Source organism: Eriocheir sinensis, chromosome 39 (assembly GCF_024679095.1).
Source record: "Eriocheir sinensis breed Jianghai 21 chromosome 39, ASM2467909v1, whole genome shotgun sequence".
Taxonomy (NCBI): Eukaryota; Metazoa; Arthropoda; class Malacostraca; order Decapoda; family Varunidae; genus Eriocheir; species Eriocheir sinensis.
The window spans coordinates 1,291,643-1,302,892 of NC_066547.1; the positions used below are offsets into that span (position 1 = coordinate 1,291,643).

General features: G+C 42.8%; 1 long non-coding RNA gene across 1 annotated transcript; it reads left to right on the plus strand.

Moving 5' to 3' along the window:
* Window positions 1–67: 67 nt before the first annotated feature.
* On the plus strand, window positions 68–6,514 carry LOC127008857 (uncharacterized). Its single transcript, XR_007761381.1, has 3 exons — window positions 68–1,171; window positions 2,478–2,606; window positions 2,862–6,514. It is a non-coding gene; the product is annotated as an uncharacterized LOC127008857 (long non-coding RNA).
* The last annotated feature ends 4,736 nt before the right edge of the window (window positions 6,515–11,250 follow it).

Below are 11,250 nucleotides of genomic sequence, written 5' to 3' on the forward strand. Positions count from 1 at the left end.
ACAAAACAATACTTATGCCAGTCACATTAATAACGCAGGAGCTGCTAAATGCTCTAGCTCTTGCTGTACAGCAGGTGACCATGAAAACATTGAGGCAGAGAATGAATATCAGAATACATGGTCAGAGTATGTAAGGCAACAGAGGGTCACTAAATGGAAGATTAGGGAGGCCAAGGTCAGGTGTGAGAGGAGTGGGCTCTGAAAGAAAAAGGCCTAGAAGGTGGGCGTGAATGGTATAAATTCTTGAGGGGTGAAAGTGTGACTGATAGTGAAACCGTGGAGTGCCTAAAAGTAAATGGTGAGGATATCAGGAACACAGATAGAATGAAAGAGTGTATAAAAGGTTTCTGGGAAGAGATTGGAGGGATGGGTGAAGTTTTTGAGGTGAGAGAGGGATGTGTAACGCTTGAGAGGAAGGATGCGGATGAGCTGAATGAGAGAATTTGCAGAGAGGAAGTCGAGGTATGTTTGAAGAAGCAGAAGAATTGCAAGGCAGCAGGGCTGGATGAGATCCCGTATGAATTGTATAAGAATGGAGGTGAGGTGGTGATAGACAGGATGACTGAGCTATTCAACTGTGTATGGGAGAATGAGAGAGTGCCTCGGGAATGGAACGAATGCAGAGTGATACACAAGGGAGGACATAAGAGTAAGAAAGAGCTGAAGAATTATAGACCGATAGCCCTGGCGAATACGGTGGGAAAGATTTTCTGTGCTGTGTTGAATGAAAGGCTGTGTAAGTGGATTGAAAGAGAGAGAGTGCTGGGTGAGGAGCAGATCGAATGGTTTTCGCACAGACAGGAGGGCAGAGGACAATATGTATGTGGTAAATGAGATGATAGAGAGGAAAAGAAAGAATGGAAGTCCGTTGTATCTTGGGTTTCTTGATATTGAGAAAGCGTATGATAGAGTGAACAGGGAGGTGATGTGCAAGGTACTGGAGAAAGTAGGTTTGAGTGATAAGATAGTGCGGATCATTAGGAGCATATGTATGTGGATACGAGAGCCAGGTATAGGTTAGGAGCATTAGAGACAGAGTGGGTGAGGAGTGAAAGAGGTGTTAGGCAGGGCTGCATTCTGTCTCCAACTCTCTTCAGTCTGTACGTACACTGAGGAGTTGGCAGCCAGGATGAGGAGAAAGAATGCAGGAGTAAAAGTGGGAGAAGACAGGGTAAGTGTGCTTCTATATGCAGATGATGTGGTAGTCATGAGTGAATCAGCGGAGGAACTGCAGGAACTATTAGATGTGGTAAATAAGTATGGGAGAGATTTTGGAGTGAAATATAGTAGTGAGAAAAGTCAGATAATGGTAATTGTGAATGGGGCAGAAGATGAGAGAAATAGGACCTGGAGGCTAGGAGACACAGAGCTAGGGCAAAAAGATGCATACAAGTACCTGGGTGTATGGATGAGTCCGAGCGGATGTGAAAGGACAAAGAATGAGAAGATTAGCCTAGTTAATCAATGGGTGGGCCGTCTGGGAAGTGGCAAGAATGAGAGCATGTAAGTATGATGTGCTGAGAGAGGTGTGGAAGAGTGTAGCAGTGCCGAGTGTAATGTATGGGATGGAGGTGATTACATGGAGTGTGTTGGAAATGGATAAATTGGAAGTAGGGCAAAATAGGATCGGTAGGTTAGCTTTGAATGCACCAAGGTATGCAGCGGTGGAAGCAATGAGGGGTGATATGGGGTGTAGTACCTTTAGGGAAAGATTTAGGAAGGCTACCCTTAGATACAAAGTCAGACTGGAACGAATGGATCACGCGAGATTGGCACGGAAGGTCTACTTGTGGAGTGTGCATGAGAGCAAATGGATTAAAAACTGCATGAGAATGGTTGGTGACAGTGGTATGCGAGTCAGGTGGGTGAGCAGAGAGGAAGGGAGCTAGGCGTTTCTTTGAATGGGAGGTGACTGACAGAAATAGTGAGGGTCTAGAATGGAATGTGAGAAAGTGGAAGAAAGAGATAGACAGTGCAGTGAAAGGTGACGGTCTGAGGAGGTGGAAGCATGTGATGGAGCGAAAGACTACTTTGGAATGGTACAGGGAAAAGGAAGCCCCGCAGTGTGTCAGCTGGTATGATGGAAGCCTGGGTGGTGATCTTCTCTTCCAAGCTCGAGCGCAGTGTATGAATGTGAATGCAAGAAACTACAGGTGGTCTGAGTCCCGCAAAGTGTGTCAGATGTGTGACAGGGGTGTGGATGAAACTGCCGTGCATGTGATACTGGTGTGTGGGAGGTACCGGGGAGAAAGGACGGAGATGATGAGGGTGGCACTGAGTGAGATGGGCTGGGATGTGAATGGGAGGATTGCAAGGACAGAGAGGGAATGGATGCTGCTGCTGCTGGGACTGAGTGATGAAGCAAATTATAGAATTATAGAAGCCATGAAGAGTTTTCTGGAAAAGATGTGGTGTGCAAGAAATAGGGAATTGGAAGATTTGTAATGGATACTGCTTGTGTTGTTTTATTTTTACAGGGTGTGCCGATACGAAGGCCTGACTCTCCAACGGGTCACCTGTACAGCAAGAGCAAGTGTCAGATGTGTGACAGGGGTGTGGAAAACTGTGGATGAAACTGTCGCGCTGCCACGCATGTGATACTACTGGTGTGTGGGAGGTACCGGAGAGAAAGGACGGAGATGATGAGTGAGATGGGCTGGGATGTAAATGGGAGGATTGCAAGAACGGAGAGGGAATGGATGCTGGCCTAGGGGTGGGCAGGTACCGCGGTACCAGTACCGGGGAGGTGAAAAAATTATCAAATTCATAAAGAGCACATCGAAATCTATCAGGAAAAAATAGTTTCAACCCCCAAATCCTATTCTGACCTCTGCGATAAATTTACCTACTTTTCTTTACAGGAGTTGCCGTTCCAAAGGCCTGACTCAAGGGGAAGCTGTTGAGTCTCCTGTAAAATCAAGATCAAGCGGTTTTTGGAGGGAAAAAACCCCGAACCATCCTCCACTCACTGGCCTCACTCCACATCCACAGACTCACAGTATCTGACCTGAGTGGTAACCAAGACTCTGGCCTGGCCTTCAAGATCCTAAAACTCGCCAGAACCTTTCTCAAGAAAACGGAACAATTAACTCGTCAAACAGTCATCCACCTGCTACTTGCACCTTTGGGGCACAACCTAGAGGCTGTGGTACCACAGCCTTCACGGGCCCCAGCAAATACACAACAAGAACATGTGTACAGTAAGATCGCTCTTGCCCTCCCCCGTCTTTGGTGATTTCCTTGTTGCTCTGACCTGCCGTTTGCATCTAATACTAACAGCTAGTATGATGTGTGTGGATGTGTTTTGTGTGCTGTAGTACAGTACGGGGCGAAACATATGTGTCTCAGTGTGTACATTTTTTTCTAGATCAATACACATCTATATAGGTGTGTGAGTACGTGTGAGTGGTTATTTCTTGTGTGTGAGTGCGGGTTTGGATGGTATACCTACGTAAATTGGGCACTCATTACGCAGAGTGCACCCTCACGCTCATACCCATTCCTGCTGATGTAACTAAACCTAAACTAACTAAAACTAACCTAACTAAAACCAACCTAACTAAAACCAAACTAACCTAGTGTAATCTAACCTAATTTAACTGGTTAGAATGCTGTGAGCACGAGGGTGCACTCTGTGCAGTGAGTGTCTGTAAATTGTATGCTGGTGTGAGTGTGTACTTGCCAGCTAGTGTTATTGCATGTGTAGTGGATTGTTGCTGTTGACACCCCCGGTGGTGGCCAGCTGACGTACGGGTGAGGAGAAAAAGGTGAATGTGCAACAATAATTTTAATTTAGGTGCCAGTTGTTCATTAATTGTACCGAATTTTCCCTTGCCTTGGCGGGTATTTTATGTTGTAGGTATTATTATGTAGTATATGTAGTAGGCCTAATGTACATGTTTATCTACTCTGTATCTGTTCTTTGACTTACCAGGTACTGCTGTATATATGGTATGTAGTCTGTGTTAATAGTTATAGGCCTGACCTTGCCCTATTTATTTGTTATCTGCAATTGGACTGAGACTAGTGAGAGAATTTTTACCGAAAATTCTGCCTCATGCTGTAATACTTCCTAGCTATATACAGTTAGGCATGGTAGGAGGAGGCTTGCTTTGTTGACTATTATTTTGGGTATCATTAGAGGGTAAGCCTGACTTCTGGCATCTAGCTAAAAATATCTCCTTCAATTTCACCTCTTCCTCTTTCTCTCCTCTCCATAACCCTGACGGCAGCACCGCCATCTCATCTGTTTCTAAGGCTGAACTCTTTGCTCAAACTTTCTGTAAGAACTCCACCTTGGACGATTCTGGGCATATTCCTCCTACTCATCCCCCCCTCTGACTCCTTTATGCCTGTTATTAAGATTCTTCCTAATGATGTTTTCTATGCCCTCCCTGGCCTCAACTCTCAAAAGGCTTATGGACCTGATGGAGTGCCTCCTATTGTCCTTAAAATCTGTGCTTCTGTGCTGACACCCTGCCTGGTCAAACTCTTTCATCTCTGCCTATCAACATCTATCTTTCCTTCCTGCTGGAAGTAGCCTTTGTACAGTCTGTGCCTAAGAAGGGTGACCATTTTAATACCTCAAACTACCGCCTTTTAGCTTTACTTTCCTGTCTATCTAAAGCTTTTGAATCAATCCTTAACCGGAAGATTCAAAAGCACCTCTCCACTTCTAACTTTCTATCTGATCGCCAGTATGGATTCCGCAAGGGGCGTTCTACTGGCGATCTTCTTGCTCTCTTAACTGACTCTTGGTCATCCTCTCTTAGCCGTTTCGGTGAAACTTTCTCTGTTGCGCTAGACATATTGAAAGCCTTCGATAGAGTCTGGCACCAGTCTTTGCTTTCTAAACTGCCCTCTTTCGGATTCTATCCCTCTCTCTGTTCCTTTATCTCCAGTTTCCTTTCCAGCCGTTCTATCTCTGCGGTGGTAAACGGTCACTGCTCTTCCCCCAAACCTATCAACAGTGGGTTCCACAGGGCTAGCTGTCCTATCACCCACTCTCTTCCTGTTATTCATCAATGATCTTCTTTCCATAACAAACTGTCCTGTCCACTCGTACGCTGACGACTCCACTCTGCATTATTCAACTTCTTTCAATAGAAGACCATCACAACAGGAAGTACACGACTCCAGACTGGAGCTGCAGAACGCTTAATCTCAGACCTTGCTATCATTTCCGATTGGGCCAGAAGGAACCTTGTGTCCTTCAATGCCTCAAAAACTCAATTTCTCCACCTATCAACTCGACACAATCTTCCAAACATCTATCCCCTTTTCTTCGACAACACTCAGCTGTCACCTTCTTCAACACTAAATGTCCTCAGTCTATCCTTAACTCAAAATCTCAACTGGAAACTTCATATCTCCTCTCTCGCTAAATCAGCTTCCTCGAGGTTGGGCGTTCTGTATCGTCTCCGCCAGTTCTTCTCCCCCGCGCAGTTGCTATCCATATACAGGGACCTTGTCCGCCCTCGTATGGAGTATGCATCTCACATGTGGGGGGGCTCCATTCACATAGCTCTTCTGGACAGAGTGGAGGCTAAGGTTCTTCGTCTTATCAGCTCTCCTCCTCCTATTGAGTGCCTTTTACCTCTTAAATTCCGCCGCGATGTTGCCTCTCTTTCTATCTTCTATCGCTATTTTCACGTTGACTGCTCTTCTGAACTTACTAACTACATGCCTCCCCCCCTCCCGCGGCCCCGCTGCACATGACTCTACTCATGCTCATCCCTATACTGTCCAAACCCCTTATGCAAGAGTTAACCAGCATCTTCACTCTTTCATCCCTCATGCTGGTAAACTCTGGAACAATCTTCCTTCATCTGTATTTCCTTCTGCCTACGACTTGAACTCTTTCAAGAGGAGGGTATCAGGACACTTCTCCTCCCGAATTTGATCTTGCTTTCTGCCACCTCTTTTGATTCTTTTTTGGGAGCAGCGAGTAGCGGGCTTTTTTTATTATTGTTTTCTTTTTTTGTGCCCTTGAGCTGCTTTGTTGTAATAAAAAAAAATCCATAACTGAATCAAATGTAGAAGGTTTGGACTGATTTCTGTGCTCCGTCGAGTGTATATAATGACTGCTGGTGATCCAAATTGCAATAATGAGAGTATTTCTTCATGAGGACATTATTTGAAGTTGTTTTAGTTGTGCAGTATGGGCTGTTTTATATAGTTCTTGCACACCCACCTACCCCTGTTATGATTTTGTATTAACCACATTTGAGTGGCATGACCCCGAGACAGCTGGACTTTCATGCTCTTAGGAGAAGCAATTTATGTATTTGCACAAAAGTAGTAGACAGGTACAAATCATATTCTGCTGTTATTCATATGTGTTGATTTTATTGCATTGAGTAATTTCATTTACTATTTTCCAGCAAACCCATGTTCAGAATTAGTTGGTTGGCTGGCTATTCATGGCCTATGGAACCAGTGCATTATTTTCAGTAGGGTGAAAAATAACTTGTGTTTTTGTAGTTTTCAAAAAGCAATAAACCAGGATTTAGTTTTAAGTACATATTTTTTGCCTCAGGTTGTTGTTGGTGATTCCTAGGCTGCCTGGCCCCTGAGAAAGGTCATTGCCAAGACTGGGCTTTCTTACTGTGCTCTCATGTTGTTGGCACATCTGCCTGATAAATTTGCCTCGGGTTGATAAGCATGGATACTGTACTTAGGCCAACAGGATGATAGTTCCTGCTGCCCACAGATCCATTGCTGGAGCTCAAATGACATCCCTATGTACATCAGTTTATTGCCTTTCGTTGAAAGTAATTTCTTGGTTTCAAATCCTTGAAAGGTGACTTTCAAGGATTTGAAACCAAGAAATTACTTTCAACAAAAGGCAATAAACTGATGTACATAGGGATATCATTTGAGCTCCAACAATGGATCTGTGGGCAGCAGGAACTATCATCCTGTGCATCTAGGGGAATGTTGCCCATGCATGCCCATATGGTTACCACATGGGGCCCACCTGGGCCCCACATAGATACCCTGTTGCATCCCCCATCTGGGGTCCGTGTGGGCAAATGTGGGGCCCATATTTGCCTATCCGGGGCCCACCAAGATTGCCCAACTGGGAACCCATATGTTGCCCACATGGGGCCCACATTTTTTGCTAGCTGGGAATATTTATTAGTAACCTAAAAAAGAAAAAGAATCGGACATGAAGAATTATCCAGTAACTCCAATAAATAAATAAAATAATAAAATAATGGAAACGGAAGCTGTGATGGAAACGGAAAGCAGGACAAAATGGTGAGAACTTGGGGGGACGGTCAGCGAGGCAGTGACTCAGCGTCTCCATACAGGGCTGGTACCGCGAGGAATCGATTCCTCGCGGTACCCGGTACCGGTACCTGGTACCGCGAAGCCTCATGATCACTTGGGTACCGGGAAGCGTCATGATCACTCGATCGGCACTGCGCATTGCCGCTAGTACCGTCTGGATCTTAGTGACGCTCGGCGCTCGCCCGCCCGCCTCAATGTGGTATCACGCGGTATGGGTTCTGTATGGAGACGCTAAGTCACTGCCTCGCTGACCGTCCCCCCAAGTTCCCACCATTTTGTCCTGCTTTCCGTTTCCATCACAGCTCCATTATTTATTATTTTATTTATTTATTAGGTTGCTAATAAATATTGTTATTGTTATTAGACTATGATCGAGTACATCCATAATAACTTAATATATACATGCTATTTTTTTTTCGAAAAAATAAATATTCACTTCATTCAGAGAGAGAGAGAGAGAGAGAGAGAGAGTTTTCTTTACAGGAAATTTATTTGGGAGTTTCATCAGAAGTCAAAGATAAAAAGAAATATTCCTTCGGGTACCGGTACTAACGGTACCCGGGTTTTCGGTACCGGTACTCAAATTAACGGTACTTGCCCATCCCTAGATGCTGCTGCTGGTGGGACTGATCGAGTGCTGGGGCCGTATACACAAATATTCTAAGAATAATACTAAGCCTTGCACTTAACAACTTTTAGCTAAGCATAGGCCCTTAAGTATTACTTAGAATTCCCCTTAGCGGACTCTAAGCTAAGTATTTTTTGAGCAAAATACCGGTATGAAGTGCATCGCATAGCAAAACGACAACTTGCAAAAGCATTGTATATAGCTACCACAGTACATATTATGCAAAGATGAAATAGCTATAATGAATTCAACACGTTATCTATCTGTACACAAAAGCTTGTTTGGAAACAATAGACACATCAATGGAGTAAATGATCGACATAAACGAGCCTTCTTCTTCTTCCTCTTGTGGTCTTTATTGCCTATGATCGTTATAAAGGTGCATCTTTTCATGTTTCCGGTGTACATCCACTATTCTTTTATGTGTTTTGGTAAAATATGTATATTACTGCCCTGACGTCGTCTCCTCAGCCGCCGGTGACAACAAAGGCGTAGCGCGAAGCGTATCACACGGAATTACCAAATAATAAAAGTAGACAAGTCAAAAACAAACTAAATCTAACCAGACCTGCCCAAACCTAACTATACCTAGCCTATGACCAACCTAACCTGACCCCTCTACCGCCAAAATGCAATGTGCTAAGATGCGTTAATTCACACTCCTCAATAGTTTGAAGTTTCTTCAATATTCAAGCTGTTTGTCAGTGTACTGTATTCAGAGACCAACATACAACACATAATGCACTAGCCTCACGTGAGATGGCTACCATAATTTCAGACTCGTGTGTTCAGTGACTTTCTTGTTTATTTATTTTTATATATATCAACTTTCAGTCAGGTTACTCTGGTATATCTTTGCCTCAGTGGGTCAAGGCACACAATCATTAGTACTATTATAAAATGTTCTAATGTTTCCCGAGCTTCTACACCTATCTGCTGTACTATAGATAGGTATAGGTACTTCTCCATTCACAGAGGCCACTTTTCTCAACTATCTTTGACAGGTCTCCCATTCACATTGTTTCACTCTGCTCCAGTGTCATCATATGCTTTCCCTCTCTGTATATTTCCTTTTCCAAAGGGGATTGTCTTGAATTTCCAGTGTTATATTAATTTGGCCCACCGGTGTTCACTCATTTCCTCTCTTTGAAACTCAGCTTCCCCTTTGTTAACCTTTCTCAGAAGCTTCACCCCATTTCCCCTGAGAGCATGTGAACACTATCATGCCAACTGGTCTTGAATGACTTCTAATCTCCCGACATCTTAAGTGTTAGTTTTGCTGACCCATACAAGATAGCTGTGGGGTTACTACCTTCCCCATCCAAAAGCAACTTCCATATTCATACTGGCTAATTTCCCTTCTCTACCGCTGATATTAACACACGTCATTTTCCTTACCTTGGCTTCATTCAGTTTTCTTTGTGCTTTCTCCTATGGCCTCCTTGCTTATCTCAAATGCTAAATAACCATGTGTTTCTATTACCTCTAAGATATTGTTTCCCAGCACCCACTGTCCTACTGCTGGTGTGAATTTCCATTATTATGTTTAAAGATAAGTTTCCATTCCATACCAAAGTCATTTAGGATCAGGCAAAATCCTTCCACTAATACTACATCATCTGCATAACCTAGGCAAAGCAATACAACTTCTGATGTGTGGGGCTTTATTACTTTTGCCTATATCCACATATACACATGGAGGAGGGGGAATGATTATGAGCAGAAAGGATTGATTGATTATGTGGCAGTAGATGGAAGACTGAGAAAGGATATCTGTGGCCTTGAAGGTAGTAAGCGGGATGTTCGATGGCTCTGACCATCTTGCAAAAGTGGGTGTTTGAAAAGAAAGGTGAAGTAAAAAAGGAAATACTGAAGATAGAAAAGTTACAGGAAAAAAGAAATAAAAGATGAGTATAACGTGAAATGGCAGATGCCTTAAGTGAAAAATGGGAAAGTGTGAAAGTACAGATACTGAAAAAGTTTTTAGAACATTTAAAGAAGTAGTGTTAACTACAACAAAAAAGTGGTAGGGATGAAAGTGGTGAGAGATGGAAAAGAAAAGGAAATTCATGGTGGACAGAAGAGATAAGGAGGATAGTAAGAGAAAAGGAACTTTTTAAGAAAACTTAAGAAAGAAATGTGGTTGAGCAAGTAAAAAGGGAAAGGAAAAAGAAATATAGAGAATGCAAAATGAAATTAAAACAAGCAATAAAAGAAAGTAAGAAGAGAGTTGGCGAAGACTTTGGAAAAGACTAAGTGAAAATATAAAGGAACAGGAAATCATATTGGAAAAGTAAAAAACGAAAGAAAAGCATCACCCCAATAATATCTCCCAAGGAAAATTAATGAAGTTATGGGTGAGAATGGAAAGATGTTCAAAGACGGGAAGCTGTGAAAGAGACATAGAGAATATTTCAAAACTTAATGAGTTTTGATGATGGACGTCCAGCAGCTGTTACAGCAACAGTTTTGAGCGGAGGTAGAGGAGGAGTATATAAAGAAAAGTATAACATATGAAGAAGTAAATCAGGCATTAAAAGATTAAAAATGGAAAAGCAGAAGGAACTGATGGAATCAATCAGATATTTTCCTTCAGGATGGTAGTAGAAAAATAATAGCAAAAGGAAAGAAACTATCGCTGCCTTCATGGACTTTGAAAAAGCTTATGACAGATTCGATTGGATTGCATTGTGGGATGTTTTAAAGATTTATGGTGTGGGAGGAAAACTGTTTAGTGCAATAAAGTCTTTCTATGAGGATGCATCTGCATGTGTCAAAATTGGTGGAGAAACAAGTGAACATTTTGAGATAAAGGTGGGATTAAGGCAGGGGCGTGTCATGTCACCATGATTGTTCAATATTTATATGGATGGTGTCATGAGAGAAATAAAGGGCAAAGTTGGAGTAAAAATGTACGCTGAGGGAAGGCAGTGGGTGCTGAATTCAATCCTGTTTACTGATGACACAGTGCTCATTGCAGAAAATTAAAGTGACTTACAAAACTTGGTCAGTGATTTTCATAGCGTCTGTAAAAGGAGAAAGCTGAAAGTAAATGTCAACAAAAGTAAAGTGATGGTTTGTGAGGGGAGTAGAAGTGAAGTTGTAGATTTTGTATGCCCATATAGAGTGGGAACTGAATGTGAAAAAGAATGCAAAATAATTCTGAATGGTGAAGAAATGGAGGAGGTCAATGAGTTTAAGTATCTTGGATCAGTTATCAGTTGAAAATACAATAATAGTACCAACCCTCACATATGCAAGTGAAACATGGGCCTTGAATGAAAGTCAGAGGTCTAGAGTGCAGGCAGTGGAAATTAGTTACTTGA